We start from the raw sequence: 15115 nt of genomic DNA on the forward strand, positions 1-15115 counted from the left end.
CCGAGGCAGAAAAACTCGGGGGATTTGCTCCTTCTATTTCCTGTTGTTCCCTTCTCTGCGACCTTGTTCATTTTGCCTTTCCCTAGTCTCGAGTTTGGATCCTGTCAGGTCTCAGGTGGCCGGGTTCAGTTGTGCTGGAGCAGCATTAATCAAACCAGCTACAAACTCTCCCCTCTCTGTGGAATGGTAAAGCCGACTTCAGGCAAACAGAGCCAAACTCTTCCCAAGGCTCAGGAGGGAATCTCCTCCGAGGCCCGGGAGCACCCTGCTGGTGTGTGTGTGGCAGGAGGCTGCTCCTTCCAGGCTCCTGCCCCACCACAGGCGCTCCTATGGCCCTGTGCTGTCCCGGGCAGGGTGGGAAGGAGGAGAGGAGCCAAAGCCTTTGCTGTTCCGGCTGCCAGTCATGCCCTCAGTGTTTTGCCTGTTCCCTGTCACTGCCCACTGCACCAAGTAGCTTTTTCCTGCAGCTTAATTGCCTTCCTGCTTTCTCCCTGAGCTTCAGGAACAGAGGAAGAGTCTGATCTTGGCCAGGGACTAATAGATAGCAAAGCTTCTCTCCTCTAGCTGCTGACATGTTCCCAACCTGGAATAATTAAGAAGTATCAAGCATCTTGGAAAGCAGTTGACTCCCATTAGATTTCCTGCCTGATCTCCAAGTCAAAGAAATCAGATAAGATGTGGTGATGTTGGGGAATGTTTATACAAACCAGACTCACTCTTCTCACATGCTGCATACATGAATCCATTACAGCACTCATCTTTCAGCAGACATCTCAATAAATAGCCTCTAATGTATAAAATAATTAAATCCTCCTCATCTCCCTGTTAAATCTTTCTTGTGTTTTTTTTCTCCACTGTGCTGTTCCTTTCCTTCTGAGCTGTCTTGCTGACACCAGCAGGACTTGTGAGTGATCCCAGTCCTTGGGTGTGACCATCTCCTCTGTGTCCCCGCCCTGCTCAGCCTGTGCCCAGCTGCAGGGTGTCTGTGGCCGAGGGCAGCAGTGCGGGCTGTGACCCCAGGGGCCCCAGGGTGCTGGAAGACCCCAGGGGTGTGCTCTGAGTGTTGTGCCTGCGCTCTGGGCGCTGGCGCCGATGGGTGCTGCGGGAAGGAAGCCTTTTGCTCAGCTTCCCCCAGGGCGGGCTCGCACAGCCCGGCTACCCCTGGGTGCTCCAAGCAGTGCCCAGGCGGGCTGCAGGCTCTGGCCAAAGCACCCCGAGCTCCAGACAGTCTCCTCTTCCCCCCTCCCGTCCGTGCAGCCCGAGGCACAGAGGGCAGAGCGGGCTCAGCCTCTCCCCAGTCGCTTGCGGCGTACCTGGGGCAGCCCGTCGCGGTTCTCACACCTTTCGGGTTGTGACAAGAAACACAACTGTTCTGAGGTTTCTCTCTGTCACGCATCTAGGACATTTGCACGATGTAATTAATTGCACCCGCAGTGCAAATATCCAAGAGGAAATAAATAGTTTTAAAGGTGCATAATGTCTGGGAAGCGTGCGCTGATCTCTGGGGAGCAGCTTGATTTCCTGAATGCATTTTGAACCTACCACTTCTGACAGGTCTCAGTGTTTCTACAAGCCATTTTCCCATCAGTTACAGAACCCACTTCAAGCCCAAAATAAGGTTACCAATGTTTTCTAGTATTTTTTTATTAACCACCTCCACCATCTTGTAATTTAAAGCACCTGTCCATTTAAATTTTCCTCCTGACCTACTAAATAACCCTGCATGATACATACAATGAAACTAATGGCTTTTGGATGATGTTGTTGAAAACTAGCTTATGAAAAGTGAGTTGAATGAACCACACTGCAGGAAATCCTTTTCATACCCCCTGGAAAACTGAGCTGGAACACCTTCCTGGTTCAGCATAGGGGCCTGAATTCTCAAACAGTTATCACTCACTTTGCACTTGAAAAATGAGGACTGTCTTGTGATTTCTTGTGCTGTTGGTGTCACTGTGCAGCCCTTCCCATGGTATTTTGTGAGGAATGCCAGAGGCATGGCACACTCAGGAGCACTTGCCCACTAGAAACAGCCACGCAAAGAGACTGTCTGCTGCCTTCTGCTTCACTTACTCTTGTTCTTACAAAAACAGAGAGCTTTGGCTTTTGTCGAGGAGTAATGAGTAGATTTTCTCCCAGCCAGAAAAAGAGCAGCTCTGTGCCTTCACTCCTGTTACCAGACTCCTAAAGCACGAGCCTGGTGAGCCCCCGAGGGAATGTGGGCAGCAGGGGAGAGATGGCAAGCGGTTGTGGTGTTCCAGACGCTTGCAGAGGAGGTTTCTTGGGTCCCTTGAAGCTGGGAGTGGCAGTGACAGCGCAGGTGTGCGGGAGGCACAACTGCAGCCCTGTCCAGGAGGCCACAATACCAGGAACTCTGTTTTTCCATGGAAAGCCACCTCTCCTGACAGCCAGGCAGGCATCGTTATCCACATCCTGCAAGGGCTTGCCACAGGCCTCCGAGATTTGTCATAGCAAGTAAGAGAAAGATAGTTCAAGAGTTAGGTAATGATGTGCGCTGAGAATTGGAGACTGCAGAGATAAAAGGCAACTGGTAGCAAAGCATAAAGACTGACACCACTTAAAAGGGCAGGAGAAGTAAAATGGCTAGACACATCATAGCCCTAATGGGAAACACATGAGAGATGTTGATCAGAGAATGCTGGCAAACAGATGAGGTCTCTGAAAAAAAGGGAGAAAAAAAAGGAGGAAACAGAAAACAAGATGGAAAGATAAAATTTCAAAGCAAGCCCTAAATGGATAGCAGTTTCAACTAATAGGAAGACCTGTAGTGATTTTGCCAAGTAGTACACAGAGAAGCTGATGATCATTAATATCTTGATAAATTTATTATCAGACAATTCAGTCCTGTCAATGTCAATTCCCTCCAAGAGATTAGAGGTGGTTAATGTGGGTAAAAGCAAGCGAATCCCTGAAACCACTGATCCTCCTTGTCTGCATCTCTGTACACTAAACACTCAGGGGTTAAGAGCAAAACAGGCACAGGAGCAGCCGCCAGCAGCTTCAGGCCTGCAGCTCTGCCACCTCCCTGTGTCTTGTCCCAGCATCTCCCGTGTCCCCTGGTGGGATGCCCACTCCACAGGATTGGCCACTGGCTTCTGGCACAGAGGGAGAGTCAGAGAGCCAGTCCCTGCTCCGTGACACAGCTTCGTGCCTGCCCCAGTTTCTGGGAAAAGTCCTTTTTAACACCTACACTGCAGAGCTGAGGGACCCATCCGTGCGCCCAGCAGTGCTGCGGGGAGGTGGCAGCAGGGCTCAGGGAAGGTTCCCCCAGGAGCACGCTGGCTGTGTGTGCATGGGGTGCTGCAGGTGTTATGCCATGCAAAAGCTGCACGCCCACAGTCCCAGCCGGGCAGGGACAGCAGCCACTCTCACCCACTGAACCTCATGGAGAGAGAGAAAACTGAATTTCAGCAGTCCTGTCTACTCCTGCCACCACCTGGAGAGCTGCTCCTGCATTTCCCCCGCTGCTTTCTGAAGGATGTGTGAGTTCTGACCCCATGCTGAAGTCATTCGCGGGGCAGGGAGTCACTAACTTGTAACTCACTGCCAGAAAGACACAATAGGAGCACACAAGCTCAACGCGAGCCAAAGGCTTGGCTGTCCCACAGGCAGCACAGCTGTGGCACCATGCTCTGCACACCGGACGCGTCACAGCCGAGGCACAGCTCTGGGGAGGATTCCCTCATCTGCTTTATGGAGTTTGATATACCTTGATTTTTTTTAAAGAAGTTAATTACTCACGCCTTACACCATCTTTTGCAGCAAGGCTCTGACACATTTTAAAACTAAAAATACTCTTCTTACATTTTCAATCAGGCTTCATTATGAATGTCAGATGCTTGAAACTAAAGTGAAAATCATCATCAGTTGTATTTATTGGCTAAATTCCTGCAACACTCAAAGCTTGAGAAAAATCAAACATGTTTGACAGCTGGTGGAATGAAAGGAAAGGATAAATCTTACCCTGACAGCATGCACCACATTTATCATAAGCTGTGAAACTCAGAGAAGCATCAGCCTTCCACCAGAACAGCATCTCTGCTCCAGCAGGGCCCCGAGCTCCTGGGCAGCTCTGGGTGCCAGCTGTGCCAGGGCTGGGCTGTGCCAGGGCGAGCAGGGCTCTGTGCCCAGCAGGGGGACACGGGGCAGCGCCCCGGTGCCACCCGCCCCTCCTGCCACAGCCCCCGCAGCGGGGAGGGCCGGGCGCCGCTCCTCAGCCTCTGCGGTGTCAGCAAGTGTCTGACAGACCTGGGGCCCGGGTGCCTCTAGGACAGGGGGTGCTGCGTGCTGCAGCCCCCGGGCGCGGGCAGGGCTGCGGGCGAGCCCGAGCTGGGCCCTGCCCGGGCAGCCGGGCTGCTCCCGCACAGCCGGCCCTGCAGCCCCGGGAAAGCGGGGCAGCCGTGGTATCTCTTCCATCGGGGCTGCAAGATGATTTCCCAGTAATTTAAGTACAGAAAGATAAAGTTTCAGCTAACTTGTTAACCTGATTGGTGAGCACTAACTGCAGTGTCGCGTTTCACCTCCAAATAATTGGGAAATTGTGATTTGCGTTCATTCCCTCTTCACCTGTGGGTCAGAGGTCCGTGGCATGTCCTACAGCATTTGAACAGCTGGTTTGAGGTAATGGTAGTGCCTCGGTGCCTCCGAGCAGGTTACACCACTGCGGGCGACCTCTCCATCCCACCTCAAGAGCTCAGTGTGCCTCAGTGTTCCTTCCTCGTCACCAACAGCTATGTGACTCTAGAAGACATTTGCAAACTTTTTGTTGATACGTGTTTTTTGGGATAATATTGCTTGAAGACTGTCTGTCTGTAAAGTGGATTTCTAAAGAGAGCACTGAAAAAAACCTGCCTAAAATAGAAATGCCTGTGTTACAGAAAAATCCCATTTTACTATCAGAAGTTTGCAGATTATTATTTTCACTTGATTTTACATGATATGGATTTATTAGGTTACAATTAAATATTGGGGTAAAATAATTCTGCAAATGAGTGATTTACTGTGCCTGTAACCCCATGATCTGTGTCTATAGAAATTAGCATTATATTTACTTTCTACTGAATGTAATCAATCTCAAATTCTATCATCTTTCATTAAATATACATTAAAATACTGCAAAGGGCAGTAGAAGAGGCAAACTTTGTCTAATCCAAAAATGATCAACAACCTTGCACTACTAAGGATCAACCCCAGTTTTCCAAGTGGAGAGCACGTGATTTCCCCAAGCCTCAGCACCGACGAGTTTCCGGTGTGTTTAGAGAATGCGATGCACTAAAAACCCAGGAAGACCCACGTGAGTTAGACTGACCCTAATTAAACACCAATATGGGTGAGGTAGGCTTCTTCCCAATGCTGGGACTCCTGTTCAGGAGCAGTAATTTCATGCCTGACTCTCCTGTGCCACAGGGCTGCTGCTGCTCCCCTGCCAGACCCGGGGCAGGGGGCACGGCTGAGCAGGGCAGAGGAGGCTCTTGCTGGGCAGGGGGCACGGCTGAGCAGGGCAGAGGAGGCTCCTGCTGGGCAGGAGGCACAGCTGCTGGGGCTGGGGATGGGCAGGGGGCACAGCTGCTGGGGCCGGGCCCCCTCCCCGCTGGGGTGCACACAGGGGCTGTGCTGGCCAGGGCTTCTGCCAGCTGAGATCAGGCACTCTGAGAGCTGCTGCAGTCACTCACCTGCGTTCTGGGGCAGGCTGTGGTGTGCCCCTGCCCGTGCAGGGAGCCAGGGACAGGTGAGCTGGGTGGGCCTGGGGCAGCTGGGTCTCCCTGCCACTCTCCTGTTTGCAGAGCAGTGCTTTATGCAGAACCATAGCATAGACAATGTGTAAACTGTTGGGAAAGAAGAAAATGATTTGGGGTTGAGCGCCTTGTCTGAACTTTGTCCTTTTCTCAAGCAAAAGAAAATATTATTTCACCTTTTAAAGAGCCACACATAATAAGAGGCAAAATGTCAAGACCAGTGTTGATATAAACCCCCAAGGAAAACAAACTCTATGTGACTTCTCCAAAAGGTCTCACTTCCTCACCCCTCTCCCCTAGTTTAAACAGATTTAGTAACTGAGGAGGAAGGGGGAGGAAAGGCTCTCCTCTGGTCACTGCTGAGGGCCCTGTGCGTGGACCCACTTCTGCAGCATCCTTGGTGCAGGGTCTGGCCCCACACGGCGCTGGCAGAATGCACAGAATTCCCAGCATTTCCATGGGAAAATCTCCGACTCTCCCAGGGGAACCTGGCTGCACAAGGCAGAGCAGGACAGAGCCGCAGGTCCATTTCAGCTCGTGGGGCCATGCAGAGTGCCACAGCGAGGGCTCTGTGCTGCTGGGGAGGACCCATGCTGGGGTGGCACTGCTTGTCCTGTGCTGTGGGACAGGTGGGCACAGGTGGGCACAGGTGGGCACACGGGCACCCTCGGGCTGCCGTTACCCGTTTGGATCCGCTGGCTTCTCCAAGGAGTCACATGAGGCTAAAGCTGTTGGCAGTGAGGAATGAACACTCTGCTTGTGTGTGGGGCCATCCTCTTCTTGTACAGCTTCAGTAAGAGGCGCAGCGAGGCCCGAGGCCGCTGGCAGGGCGCTGCACGGTTCACAGCAAGTCTCCCTCTGCTGCTGCCCTGTGTCTTCACAGCTGCTGCTGGCCTCGCCTTGCCCCCCGGGCTCTGCTCTCCCCAGCATCCTGATCCTGCAAAGGCTTTTGTTTCAAATGGCAGGCATCCCCTTGCTGGGGACAGGTTAAAGCTCTTCCAAAGCCATTCAGCAGTTAGCCTGAAATGTGAAATTCCCAATGATAATGCTGTTAGTGGGGAGCACAGACACAGTAATTCCTACCCACAGCCACAATAACTGTCACGTGGTGCAACACAAAGTACAGAAATTAATAATTAATAGCCTTGAAGAGGCTTCAGAAGAGCTGTGTTATTACATGCATCAGAACCAGGATAAATCACAAGCAATTCAGAAGTATATTCCCAGGTTCACTCATAACCAGCATGGTATTTGGAGTCGCTTTGGGAGCAATAAATGACAGAGAGCCCATATTATAAAAATAAACATGAACTTAAGTGGCAAGGATTCATTTAAACCAAAAGGGAAAAGACTTCTCTACTTGCACTATCAGCTTAAAGTGAGTAGAGCAAGCTTTACCTTGGACTATCTGCCCCATGCCGGGAGGAGGGGACCATGGTGGAGGGAACTGGTGGACACTGGCTGCTTCATCTCAAAGGTTTTAACTAAATTCTCAAAAAAATATGAGCCTCAAACTGCTGTTCCACAGTGAAAACAAAAGGCAAAAAGCAGCTGTTTGTCTCATGGCTCTTGTACCCAGACTTTTCTTAAATGTGACTGTGACCCGCCTGTATCCAGTGCTGGGGTTTTATCACAGGCTCATGGCATCCAAGACAGCCTTTAGAGCTGCCACCCCGGGAGCCCCCAGTGATTCCAGTCCCTGCACTCACTGCCAGAGCTGACAGTGCCCCTCGTGCTGCTCCGAGGGCAGGAGGAACTCAAACTTCATTTATTAATGGTTTTAAGCCGCCTGAGTGGATTTTAAGAACCTGGTTTGAAGCTTTTGGCTGCGTAAGAATTTTAGCATTTTGCCCAAAAATGCTTGTTGAAGTTTATATGATGACAGGCTTTTCTAATCTGGCATCACTTTTTTTTTTTTTTCCTTTGGTAGAAGCCATCTTACAGTGTCCTCCAGTGCAAACCAAAAAATACCAATCAGACAGTCCCAGTGATTTGTTCAGTGAAGCCAGATGTGAAATGCCATCCTCCCTCTGCCGGGTGGTGCTGGGGGCACAGCGTGCTCCGTAGTCAGTTCTTGGCACAACAGAGAAGGCGCTTGGAAGAAGCAGGAGCAGGGAGTGCCAGCAGTGTGGAAGCAGACCCGTATCCCTGCCCAGGGAAATCACCCAGGGGCTTGGGCAAACAAGGCTTCCCCAGGCAACCCAGCTGCTGGTGGCAGCGCACCCCGCCCGGCGTGGGTGCCAGCCCTGCCAGCCCTGCCCCGCTGCCCGCCAACGCCGCCCGCCCCCATCCCGCCGCACTCCCTTCTGCTGCCGGCTCCTCCTCACCGGCTCCGTTTCAATTAGCTCCCTAAATAAATACAGTTCTGATGTGTGGTCTCGTAGTGGGTTATTAAACTGGCTCCAAAATGCTTTTCAGCGAGAAGCAGCTCACTTTCCGCTGGATTATCCTACTTCACACTTCTGATGTAAAAACCCCGCGGGGTAAACACGCACAAGCACTTGTCTTTCCCTTCGCAGCAGCTTTTTTCCTAATCTCTTGAAGAATTAGCCTTTAAACGACTCTTGGTGCCGGAGCCTTGGCCGTGTGCAATCTGCGGCGGCAGCAGCAGATGGAGCCAAGCGAGAAAGGAAAGGTTGCAGGATTGCAGCATTTCTCCCACGGTGCAGGTTTAGCGCTTGACTTAACTCGATTAAGAAAAAAATTTTCGTTTAGTTCCCGATGCTTTGAAGGTAATACAGGGAATAATTATGTGTAGCTCTGCCAGCACAATACCCAGTGGGAAACAGTGACTTCTGGAAAAGTAACGAGTTGGAGGCAGTTTATCTTGAGGGATGAAGTGTATAGTGGAGGGGAGAGAGGACAGTTGTATTATTTTTTTGGGAAGTTGAGAGATGAGGAGAGTAATCTGGGGAGGTGCAATAGGGTTTGAGCACTGAAATATTCCTTCCTCTCCTGTGAGTCCTGAGGAGTGACTCAGCTGGGCAGGAGCTGCCCCCAGCACGCCCAAGGGTGCACTCGGCAGGCTGAGAGAGGCTGCAGCGTTGGTGCCATCACCCATCGTCCCGGCCTTCCCCAGAGACACCGCCTTCGTGTCAGCAGTGGCAGGAGGCAAGGGAAGGGCCATTCGTGCTCTGTAGTGGGCTGGCACCAGCTTGTTCTGAGCTAGCTGAGGTTGGTGCAGGAAAGGCTGCCTTCCCTAACCAAGGGCCACGCAGCTCCCCGAGCTGTGGAGGTGGTGTGTGCTCAGCAAACTCTGCTGCCATGGCTGTTGGAACAATAACATTTTGCCCAAGGCACATTCTAGAACACGTGCTGGCTTGGTGTGGCATAGTTTATATCTGTGTTTTGGGGGAAAACACTTTGCTAACCGGGAGAAATGGAAAAACCTCCAGTGCTCACAGCGGCCTCTGGTTTTGGTGCAGGAGAGTTGCTAACTGACCTGATGGCTCCTCAGAATTGTGCTGCTTGGGCTGTGCCTCGCTGCGGGGGCAGAGCTGCCCCCACCCAGGGCTGTCCCATCTTGCCCTGGCTGCTCTGTCTCGGCCAGCTCTGGATTCTTGGTGAATGTCCAGGTGAGAGCTCAGCAGAACCAAGGAGAGCCTTTAGCCAGTGCCCCTGTGCCAGGTGGATCTTGGCCTGGCCCTGGAGAGGCGGATGGTGGGCAGAGCAGGGCAGGGACAGCCAGCACCTGCACACCTCGAGCAGCTCAAGCAGGTTGTGTAAGGGGCAGTAACTGGGGCTGAAACAGGAAAAGATGAATGAGACCATACCATACTGAACCCTCCTGAGACTTTCATAGACCATCCCCTTGTTTAATATTTTTAGTTGGGTTTAACTCATGCTGAATGTTGCTGTGTGAAGATGCTGTTTATTTGGAAGTTGCTGCATTCTAGTGGTCAATGGATACATCTCCGTGTGCTCCAAGTTCTATTAAACATCACATGGAGAAAGGTGATGGAGAAAGACAAGATGTAATCTCCAGTTCTTTCTGTTTCTGCATTTGTTTTGTGTTCAGCATCTGAGGTTTAAATCCTTGCCAGGAATGCTTTGTACGGGAAGAATTGAGAAAGGCAAATCTCTCAGCATTGCTCCTCTCTGCTCTTACCTGTCCTGGTCCCTTCCCTGGGCAGGGCTGCCCGGGGCGTGGCAAGGCCAGCGTGGCTCAGCCCTGGCCTCTCGCACAGCACTTTTAGCACACGGCCAAAGGTGCCAACAGACCCAAAGGAGATGAATCAGGGCGTTGGAGAGGTACAGAGAGCACTCAATCTGCACAGTTTAATAAATACCTGAAGCAGTATTTGGCTGGGGGGTATGTGGGGCCCCTCGGCTGCAGGAGATCTGGGGGGAGACCCGTGGCTGCAGGAGGAATGGAGTGTGCTCTCCCTTCACAGACCCCTGGGCAGGTGCCTGGGCAGGGTGGCCAGGCCTCCTCCTCCCGGGCACTTCTCTGCGTGCTGTGACCATGTTGAGACAGAAACAAATGAGTAAGATATTTTCATGGAAGCAGGGAAAATATGGAAATACTATATTCCTCTGAAAGTATTCAGAAGGTGAATAAAAATCATAGATTTAAAAAGATTTAAAGCTCCAGCCTTTTCTACAGTCCATTTCTACAAACACATCGTGCCTGTGCTGCTCCAGTGTCAGTCAATGCAATTGTCAAACAAAACAATGCTTTAGAGTTGTAATTACCTAAATGTTCTACACTTAGCACATAAATATTAAATCCTCATAAATAACATTGTCAGATATATTTGATTTCAACTGTATTGTACAGTTGTTAAATGAAACAAACACTATATTTAAATTTATTCCCCTTGCAGTCCCATTGTTCAGCTTTATTTTGATTTCTTTTAAAAGACAAAGAGAAAAGCACGTCCATCCTATGAAGAAGGCTACAGCCAAAACAAATGCGCATCAAGTAAGTTTATTTAAGCAGATGTGCTCATAAAATGTTAACAAGACACGAGATAATTACAGGAAAAGGCTAAAGTCCAACTCAGTATGGAGTCCAAAGGTCTGAGTTTTATTTAAGACTGAGATCAAATAAAATATGCACTGACAGTGTAACACCAAGTCTTCTATCAGTAGTGATGCAGCCATTCTTTTCAAGGCCAATAAACTTTAATGTACCAGAGGAGTTGTATCCAAATCACATAAAATGCTAGCCATGCAACATGTAGAGCAGACGAAAATGGGGGTTCCGCTTCAAAATATTGCCCTAGTGCAGATTTATTTATTACCACTCCCAGTGTGGCAAGGAGGCTGTTCCTTACATCGGGTGGTGCTTCAGCTGTTGGTGTTTCTGCTGCAAACACACCTTTGTTCTTGGCAAACCCATGGTCTCCGTTTGCCTCCATCGGCGTGCGGGACGCAGATCCCTCAGCTCGCACCCAGGGCTCTCCCCGGGCCGATGCCACTGTCACGTCTTGGCGACAGGGCTGCAGCGCAGCGGGGAGGGTGACGCGTGGGGCGGGGTGGCTGCGGGGCTCGGGCCGCCGCTCCTGTCGCCCCGCGCCCTGGAGCTCCGGCTGGGAGCGCCGGGGGCTTCTGCTCCGCTCCCGGGCAGGAGGGCGCCTAACGCCTCCGGGCCAAAGAGGATCTGTGGCTGAAGGTGCTCAGGCTCTAAATAAACGGCTTATCATCTCTTTGTTTCCATCCTTTTCTCACGGAAGGAGTTGGAATGCTCTCCCCTCACTGAGCTCAGCTCTCCCCTCCCGCGGTCTGCGGTGCCGGCAGAGCCCGGCAGAGCCCGGCACGGCCCGGCACGGCCCGACACGGCCCGACACGGCCCGGCAGAGCCCGGCACGGCCCGGCAGGGTCCGGCAGAGCCCGGCACGGCCCGGCACGGCCCGGCACGGCCCGACACGGCCCGGCAGAGCCCGGCAGGGTCCGGCAGAGCCCGGCACGGCCCGGCAGAGCCCGTCAGGGTCCGGCAGAGCCCAGCCCGGCACGGCCCGGCACGGCCCGGAAGAGCCCGGCACGGCCCGGAAGAGCCCGGCACGGCCCGGCAGAGCCCGGCACGGCCCGGCACGGCCCGGCAGGGTCCGGCAGAGCCCGGCACGGCCCGGCAGGGTCCGGCAGAGCCCGGCACGGCCCGGCAGGGTCCGGCAGAGCCCGGCAGAGCCCGGCAGGGTCCGGCAGAGCCCGGCACGGCCCGGCAGGGTCCGGCAGGGTCCGGCAGAGCCCGGCACGGCCCGGCAGAGCCCTGCGCGCCCTTCCCGGCACAGAAGGGACAAGGCACAGAAGGGACAAGGCCCTGGCATCGCTGCTCCTGGCTCTGCTGGGCGGGAGGTGCCCGTCCTGCGGGCTGCAGGGGACGGGGTCCCGCCCTGGCAATGCGGGAATCGGCGCTGGCGCTGGCTCTGCGGTCAGGGGTGTCTCCGCCCAGGCTGTGCAGAACCCACTTGGGATGCTCCCTGGAGAGGGGTTTGGCTTCTCCCTGCGCGCAGGCACGGCCTGAGCAGCGCTTTAGGTTAAGAAAATGCTTTTTCTGGATGCAAAGAGAACTTACAAATGTGACCAGAAGGGACCCTGTGTTTTAGCCACTAGGAACGAAAATCAGGGATGGTTGGAGATCCTGTGCTTTCAAACTGCTCTTGTAAGCTCTCTAAAGATAAGGGATGGACTTGGAGCACCTTGGCTCAGTGCTACTGGGACTGCCTTCCCCTCGCTGATTATTTTATTTCTGTTAGTTCACTCACAATAAGCAGCATTCCTACCTCCACCTGCTGGACACGCGCAGGTCTCGGTGTGCCGTGTGAGAGAAATTTGGGTAACATCTTCCACTTCATTCCAAATTATGGATCCAACAGATGCAATCTGCTTGTTGTAGCAATTGTAAATATTTCAGATTGGAGTTGTAGGATGGTGACCAAAATGTATGTGTTAGCAGATGCTCCTTTTTAAGTGTTTCACTGTAGTGAAATTCATCCTTTTGTTTTCTTTTTAACATTTTAATTTTTTTAATCTTTCTTTCTATTTTTTAAAGATGCCTACTTGATTTTATATAATTTTAGAGTATATAAACAAATTTTAAATTGTTTTCCCTGGACATTGTCTGGATTGGAACAGCAGTCTCAGAGGTGAAAGTCTTGTAATTAATACAACCTGCCAATCAAATCCCATCAGTGGCACATATTTCTTTAACATCTCTTTTTTATTGTTGAGCTACATTATAAACTTTTTAGCAGCTCACATCTGTCTCTCATAGAACAATTGTAATTGAAATTAAAATTATATTTTTTCCTACATAATTATATTATAGGAGCACACATTCTTGCTTGAGAATACGATATTTTCAGCTCCATATCTCACAATGCTGAAAACTCTGTTTAACCACCAATAGCAACTGTTCTGTATGTCTTTCACCTGCCACAAGGAAACAAAATGTTACCCTGAAAATTCCTCTTCATCCGTACCCTGTTTTGCCCTCCATACCTCCTGCTCTGGCAGCAGAGATGCTTTAGGGCTCCCCAACAAGATGGAAACGTGCAACGTTTCTCTATTTTCTTTGCAGAATTGAGCTTGAAAATTCAAAATTTTGCAGGCTTCACACCTGTTTTTTCCCATTTAACAGTGGCATTTTAATATCTTATTAATAACAATATATCTCATTAATGTCTTGTTTAAATGTATTATTTTACTAATTAGCCACAAATTTTTCTTAACATTTTTGTCTGCAACTCCTGCTTCCCGCACAGAGGCAGGGAAGGGATTCTCAGCGCAAAAGGTGTCAGAAAGGAGATTCCGAGGGCGCTGCGGGCTGTGCGTGTGCTGCAGGCTGCGAATCGGCGGGGAGGGACCCTGCCCTGAGCGGGCTCTGCGCCGAGACCCCCCCGCCTCAGAGGGCGCCAGGGACCCCCTCACCTTTCCCTTCCCCGGCCGAGGAGAGCGGGGCTCGGGCGGCGCTCGGGCGGCTCGCACTGGCCCGATTGTGTTTTGGTGATCTTACAGCCTCCATGTGCGGAACCATCGGCGTGCCCGGGCTGCCCCGCTTTGTGAGCGATGCGTTTACTCCCTGGCACTTATAAAAATTAACACCCAGGAGCTCATGAGCTGTTGATATTTGAGAATCTGAGCTCGGTGTCCGTCTCAGCAGATGCTGGCTCCGTCGCGGGGGCAGGACGGAGGTCCCGCACCGCTGCCGGGGCTCCGGAGCCTCCCCCGGGGGAAGCTGCGGACCCGCACGGGCAGCGGGGCAGGGGCAGGCCGGCTCTCTCCTGCCTGTCCTGCTGTTAATTCTCCTTCTGAGCCCCCGGGGCCCCGAGCGGGGCGAGGCCGTGCGGGCTCCGCTGCGGGGCTGCTCCGCGGCCGTGGGGCGCAGCCTGTGCTCTGCTGCAGTGCCCCTCTGCCTCGATCGCGCTGCCGCAGCCGGAATCAGGAGTGTAAATGCATTTATCGATCGGTTTGTGTGATGGGCTGCTTGGGACTGTGGGGTTGGGGTTTTTTTGTTTTCTAATTCGGGCTTGCGCAACGATGAGGAGTTGAGCACGCACGGAACTCGTTCTAGGTGGGCGAGTGATTGAACAAATCACTTTTTGCAACGGAACTCGCTTCGTCCAAGCATGAGATCATTGCCGGGAGGGTGGTATGCTGACCCGACCGAGCTTTGAGGTGACCGCGACTGAAAACGCGAATGTGTTCATATCCACAGGGACCACATCGAAAATCAAACTTTGAAATTCTCAATACAGTCTCCCAGTTCCCTCTTTGTAGTCCCTTTCACCCAGGTTGGAAGGATGCTCCAGTCTGTAGTAAATGTGGTTGTTTGGGCACGCGTGTGTCGCATGAGCTGTCTGTTCCTGGGGAACGTCTTTCCCCGGCCATTACGCAATGCTGAACTTCAGAAATACCCAGGGAATCCCTACGGAAAGAGCAAAGCCAAAACTGGTCTAGGAACGGGGGCCCTGCTCCATCGCCCTCTGGCTTTTTCTCCCCGTTTCCTCATGTGGAGCCCCGAGACACCAAAACGTCTCGATCAAGGCAGAACCGGTCACCGCGGCTGCAACGGAAAGCATGCGGGTCCCTCGTTTCGGGATGAGCATGCCTGTGCCGCGGGAAGGGGTGTCACACGGACCCGTGTCCCTCACTAACTGAGGCTGAGGGTGGCTGTGCTTATTGTCCGCGATAACGTTTTAGCCGTAGGATCAGAGAAAAAGACCTTGGGAAAGGAATTCCTCAACAATTCGATGCCACAGCTGAGTTTACACAAATTTATGTCTAGAGATAAATAGAAATAGTAAGCAATAAGCTGGGCTTATTGATAATGGAAGGAAAAATTAGCCGTGTTCCTCCACGCCCGCCGCGGCAGGGGAGGCGGCAGCCCTGCGTCCCGGAGCGCTCCGAGAGCCGCT

This window comes from Motacilla alba, chromosome 17, assembly GCF_015832195.1.
Source record: "Motacilla alba alba isolate MOTALB_02 chromosome 17, Motacilla_alba_V1.0_pri, whole genome shotgun sequence".
Taxonomy (NCBI): Eukaryota; Metazoa; Chordata; class Aves; order Passeriformes; family Motacillidae; genus Motacilla; species Motacilla alba.